This window comes from Octodon degus, unplaced genomic scaffold (genome assembly GCF_000260255.1).
Source record: "Octodon degus isolate 3935 unplaced genomic scaffold, OctDeg1.0 scaffold00090, whole genome shotgun sequence".
Taxonomy (NCBI): domain Eukaryota; kingdom Metazoa; phylum Chordata; class Mammalia; order Rodentia; family Octodontidae; genus Octodon; species Octodon degus.
The window spans coordinates 10638161-10644951 of record NW_004524666.1 but is presented as its reverse complement, the minus strand read 5'-3'; the positions used below and the strand labels follow the sequence as shown (position 1 = coordinate 10644951).

At 40.7% G+C, this 6791-nt stretch overlaps 1 pseudogene; it reads right to left on the bottom strand.

Annotated features, from left to right (window-relative positions):
- Positions 1–2357: 2357 nt before the first annotated feature.
- The window catches only part of LOC101576658, a 6810-nt pseudogene continuing 2376 nt past the window's right edge, over positions 2358–6791 (bottom strand).

Here is a 6791-nt window from a genome sequence, read left to right as displayed (position 1 = left end):
AAAAATCTCACCATATACAACCTTGAAGCAGGACAGTCCCACAATATTCCTTTTCCTGTCTCTTGCTTTCATTCACCACCCCCTTCTTCTTGAACATCCATCTACCCGAGAGACATGCTAAGAAATTATTTCTGACTTGTTTTTTTACAGCCTTATTCAATTGTTTTCTTGTTACTGTTCCAGAGAGGCCAGCCAGGTGAGGGCTTTTGAATTAATCAGTGACATTGCCCCCTGGGTTTGTCTTGAAGAATGAGATGTCTGGAGTTGTCTCTTATTTATTTAGTATTTAGGACAGGGTCTACAGGGTGTACAGGGTCTCAGTATATAGATAGGACTCATAATGATCCTCCTGTTTTCAGCCTTTCAAGCACTAGGATTATAACCCCATGCCACCACACCCAGTCTCTCTTTTCTTTTTATTTTCACTGTACACTGATTTTTAGCTTTATTTTTTAAAATTTTTTTATATTAATTTCACACCCAGTCTCAATCCCAGTCTCAGCATTGTCTGGGGACAGGGCTGGTATGGTTTGAGGTGCCAGGGATCGAACCTTGGTCCTTGAGCTCTGCGTCAGTGGGTGCTTTAGTTTGCTGAGCTATCAGGCTAGCCTATACTAGACATATTTTGAAATCTGAATTCACTCTAAATGTGGCCAGTAGTATTACGGAAGGTAAAGAGCATCTCCATCATCCCAACAAGTCCTGCTGGACAGTGCTGCAGCAGAGGGGAAGTTCTGTAAAGGCTGCAGCCTCTGATATTTTCATCAGGGCCGATTGTGCTCCCCAGCAGAGGCTCCATGAGCTTGACGTAGACAACCAAGAGTTCCCAAGGCAAAGGGAGAAGGCTAAAGATAATGGTTTTAGAGCTTCAAAGCATTATTCAGGGAGAAAGTATGAGGCATGGGGTGTCTGTAGGCAGGTACACAGGGACTGTATTCTTCCAATGACATCATAGGATCAAATTTTAAAATGTTAAAGCAAAAACAAACAGAACTCCAATGGGCAGCAAAGTATTCTATACTCCAAAAAGGTAACCTTTATATCCAAAGAGTGTCCATGGGCCAGACACACCACATCATTTAGGAGCTTGTGAAAATCCTAAGGCAACATCCAGCCACATTTGGTGTGGGAAATCTGAGTGAATTTTCCAGTGTAGACTTCCAAATTTTACATCATGCTTTTACTGCCATGGTCTCTCCCTCAGCTTTGTCTTCTACCTCTAAAAGTAGATGCTGACAGTAGAATCCTTGTACCAAGACCAGCATCAGCCAAGCCCTACAGAGAATGGAGGAAAACTGGCCAATGGAGCAGAAGTGCTTCCTAAGCTCATGCTCAGGGGAAACACAATTTGAAAAACAGAGCAACAGGCTGTATACTTTCATTCTCTGTGCCAGCCCTCTCCATGCTGTCAGGTTTGGATGGTTTGAGCCCAGGAATTAGAGACCTGCTTGGACGACACAAGGAAACTTTGTTTCAAAATAAGAAGGATAACATTTGTCTTAATATGATCTATAAAAAGTTTAATCAGTACAATTGAATGAAACATTTTATTTCACTAATTGTAAGATACTGATTATCAAACACCACATTTTTACATCTTTAGAAGGAAAAACTATCCATTTAAACATGTCACAATGTTATATGATCATTGGGTCAGCAAAATAGTTCAGGGGACTAAGTGCCTGCTTAAGCAAGCACAGGGAATGGGGTTCAATCCCAGCCAACCACATGCTGCACCAGCCCCAGCTCCAGGTGCACTGAGTTGGCAACCGGGTCAGGGTGTGGTGGCTCACACCTGTAATCCCAGCTCAGGGGAGGCCAAAAACAGGAGGATCACTGGGAGGCTGAGTTGCATAGTGAGACCCTGTACCAAATACATTAAAAAAAAAAAAAGTTAAATGATCATTGGTTGCTACACACACCTGTTTGACAGATCTTATATGGGAAACATGCATATTTCAGAGTGGATCAAATGCAGCACTTAAAACTATGTTCTTTAGAGAGCTATGCAAATGATTAAAGAAAATGTTAAATTTATATGCATTCATAAGCAGTAGCACATTCTTAATATAATTTATCAGTTTTTGATTTTACATTTCATTTTGAAATACAGATGAGATGATTCTAGAAAACTTAAAAAATAGATGGGTTTCTCAATTTTTAAATAATCTAATTTTTATTTCTACAATCATGAGATAAACAAAGGTTATGTGTGTCATTGTACTGGCTGAAGGCACACATCTTAAGGTCAGGTCTCTTCACCTGTCCTACGTAAACAAATCAGTGTCATTAGCATTCTTTGGCCAAACTACGCAAATGACTCAATTAATTAAATTGTGGGCCTAAATTCCCACACACTAGCTCATAACACCACTCCTCTCCAAACCCAAGCAGCATATAGATGCCTGACGATATGCATAGCAAATCCATCCTACTCCGTTGTGATTTTGCTCCATGAGCACCCATTTTTTCAAACTGAAATACTTTCTTTGCATACCCTCAAAATATAAAATATTATCTAATAATCCAATGATGGCAGTTGTGAAGAATTGGTTGAATACATTAGCTATTGGCACCAACAAAATATTTCTACATGTCTGTATGGCTCAGGTCTCACTGCATCATTCATTTCAGCCACTGTAAAGTAGATTTTATTGCACTTTTCTGTATCCTCCTCATCATTTTCCTCACAGTTATTAGCTCTCTGGACCTTGCTCATTGTGGTTCCTTTTTGCTGCGATCCAGAGGCGAGGTGGCTAATTTATACATCACAGGAAATAATACAGCAGTGAATATTGCTGATCCCAAAATCACGTACAGAACTACTGGCAAATCTGGGTATAGTCCTTGGAGAATTCCAATTACTGCAGGAATAACCATGTTTCCTAGACAACCACCAATGATCAAAAGAGCCGCGGATTTCCCATTTATGCTCGTGTACTGTTCAATCCAAGATATACCACTGGGAAAGGTGGTGGCCATTGAGGCCCCATACACGGAACTCGCTATCCAGAGACAAAGCAGGCTCTTGTCAAAAAGCACCAGGAATAAAGATGAGACCAGGCTGCCGATGTTGCTCAGCACAATCATGGTTCCAGGCTGTAAACATGTAGCAAAGAAGATCGCCAGACCCCTGCAGGCTGCGAATGTCCCCCAGAAGATGGAGTTCAGCCCAGCTGCTTCGCTTTCCTCCATGCCAACGTGGGTGGTTGCAAATGAGAAAATGTAAGAGCCATAGGTGATCTCAGCTCCAATGTAAAAGAAGAACAACACAAAAAGGAGGCAGAGCAGGGCCTTGTGATGCTTAGCTCTTCGAGATGCCTGAGCAGATGCTGTGGACCTTTCATGTCTTGAGTTTTCGTTGAAAAACAGAGCAAACAGAAAGACAGAAACCACAAAGATGTAAGTGCCAATAGAAACATAAGCCCACAGTAAGTTCAAGTTATCAGGTACTGCAAATAGAAGGTTTGGATTGGTTTCAAGTGATTGGTTGAGGCCTGGAGGGTGAAGGTCGGGCTCTGAGTGGTTTCCAGCTGACACTGTTGTCCCCAGGGCCACCTTTGCCAGAATTGGAGCCAAAAATGCACCCAAGGCAAAACTGAAGTGTAAGGCCTGCATGTGTGGGGCTCCTTTGTCTCCCCATAGAGCCAAGATAAGGACGTTGGTACCTACCAATGAAAGATGAGAAAGTGATTTAAGTTAAATATGAAATCATTAAAAAGAAAAGTTTATTACTGTCAAAGAGAGGATCAGTGTCTTTTACATGCATGAGCATTATAATGTTCTCATTTATCAAACAACATATGTGAGTCAATTCTGTGTTTCAGGAATCCTGACCCCTGCTATCAAAGAATTCTGCGCATAACATTTCGTATGTATGCATGACATTGCACAAGCAGATAAACTACCACCTTCTATAGACAGACATGTTGGAGACTGGGCTCTGTAGGGTTAAGTTGCTGGACACATGAGCCTCTGGCTGTGTTGGAAAGGACAGATACATATAGTGCTCTGAAGTCAGGAAGCCACAGCTGTGGCAACCAAGGACATGGGCTGCTGACGTCCTCTATTCCAGAGCAATAAAGCTGCCAACCTTAGAGATTTCTAGACAGTTCTTTTTAGACAGTTCTTTTAATTGGCAAAATTTACTACTTGGGGAAGTCATCAAACTGACTCCCAAGGTCCTGTTCAGTCCCTTGCTTGCCTCAGTATCCCCTTCTGTTGTTAGAAAAACCACATCACTTGTCTCTTATTTAAGGTGTTTGCTATCCACTCCTTTGGGAGTTTGGGGGCCTCATTACTTGTGATACAGACATTATCAAAGGCTCTTTGTAAAACAATAATAACAGCCAGACATGGTGGCACATACCCATAATCCCAGCACTCAGGAGGCAGAGGCAGGAGGTTCTGCACGAGTTCAAGGCCAGCCTGGGCTACATAATGAGATCTAAACTAGTGTGAACTACATGCTGAAACCTTGTCTCAGAAACAACAAACAAAAAATCAGATGAGAGTAATTTTCATAGACCTATTTAATTGTAAATATATGAATTTAACTAGTAAAATTTTATAATCTAACAGTGGCTATATTTCTAGAGCTTACTGTACTGAAAATTAGTAGAAAATTATAATTGAGGAATATTATTTACATATAAAATGTATGAAAAACTATGGTCAAGAACCTGAATACTCAGGACTCTACTGTGATGTTTAGAGGAATAAGAACACATTTTAGTATGTGCGCATACACTGAACATCTATGAGGTTAAAGGCCAAAGCAGGAGGTCTTTGGCTATCTTTTTTAAAAATCAGATCTTTTCAGATACACATATAATACCACCCTCTAAAATTAACATTAAAGTAAGACGAAGTGTTTCTATGACATAAATAATATTACACAGTAACTAGAGGCCAAAACACTGAATTTGGCAATAACCTGTATAATATGTGTTTTTAGTAGGTTTTCAAAGAATGGTAACATAATGAGAAGCTGCACTGTACACAAACAAAAAGTGTTGAGAAAGAAAAGAATACAGAAGGAAGACAAGGACAGCACGACGCACCTCAGACTTTTCCTACTGGCTCGGAGCCTGCGTGCGCTTGTCATTGGATGGCTGCGCCTATGCTTTTCACCACTAGTAATTTGAAACTTATTTTATGCACCACACCATCATTTTCTCTAATATTACAATGATAAAATTCTGTCCTAAAATGAAAGCCAGCTCACCTGTACTGGAATTTGCCACAGGAGGGGTCTTTTCTGTGTTGCTACTATAAATCAACCAATCTTCCATTTAAACAAAATCCCTCATGCCCACTTCAGAGTGAGCTGCTCAAAACCTGGTGCTCTGACTGGCAAGAAGAGGAGCTGCCAGCAAGTGGCTCTCACTGGCCGACCCCTGAACAACTCAGTAAGTCCATGTCATTTCAAGAGACAAGTGACAGTTTAGTGTCAGCTGTCTTACTACCCTAGGAGAAAGTCCGCATGCCCAGAGACGGCCCTGGAGATTCACTGACCTGTATTCAGAACACCAGATGCTGCTCCGGAGACAGACATCGTGGCAATCAGTAACGTTGCCGTCTTGCAGAAAGGAACAATGTAAAGGGTACCTGTGGTGGCCAACATAGACAGTGCTGGGAAGAAAAGGTGACAGTCAGCCATAAAAAGAGTATTCAACAGTGAGGGGTGCAGCTCTGCAGTGGAACACTAGCCTAGCATGTTCAAGGCACTGTCCTGAGGAACACAAAACAACCTCCATACTCCTGCAGAGTCATTCATAAAGTTAACAGCATAAAACTTCCAAAAATGCATGGTAAGATCCAACTAAAACTGAGCAATCAAGAGAAGGTGACAGTGGGGGCTTCTACAAGTAGTTTCAGCATATGAATCTCATATAAGTTTTATGGAATAAAATATATAAATTATGAACACTATTATTCTGCCCTAGTAATAATCAAGCCATGAAGTATACTAAGAAAAGTTTTATAACAAGAAGAAACAGACCAAAAATAATGTACTTAAATGTTTCACATTTGTCTTAGTTACTTTTTTCATTGTTGAGCCAAAATACCCAACATCCAGAGTTAAGGAGGGAAGGTTTATTGTAGCTCAGAGTTTGTAGAGGTTTCAGTTGGTCGTTGCCTGGTAGGGTGGCATGGCAGAGGGGCATCACAGAGGAGACACACTTTTAATGGTGGGCACAAGGCAGCAAAACACCAATCAGAGAACAGTGACCCTCTTTCTGTCCCCATGTCCTATCCATGATACCTACGCTTAGGGCAGGTAGCACTCACCCAGGGTGAGGCCGGCTTAATCCTAGCGCTGCATTATCAGTTCATCCTGGTATCATATCGTCAATCCCAGCATCACACAACCTAGATCCAGCCACCTCCAAAAGCCCACCTATGCGAGCATAAGGCTGTGAGAGGACATCTGGGTACAAGTCACAGCATTTAAGCACCAAGAGGATATTTATGTGTGAGTTACTATAAAAATGGAAAAAGAAAATGTACTCAGTATAATAGTTTGTAGCAAAAGTTTACTAACTAGTTTCACGAATAGGAAGGAAAATACAAGAAATATATTCTCCTAGTCCATTTTGCAAGTAAGAAGTATTGTTTATTGCTTATTAGCAGTCAAGTATTCTCACTGGCTCCAAAAATGTTTCATCACATTAATTCTAAATTTTACTTTAAAATATCTATATCTATCTATCTATCTATACTTTTATTTATTTATTTATTTATTTATTTATTTATTTACTTTGTGTGTGTGTGTGTGTGGCCAGCTC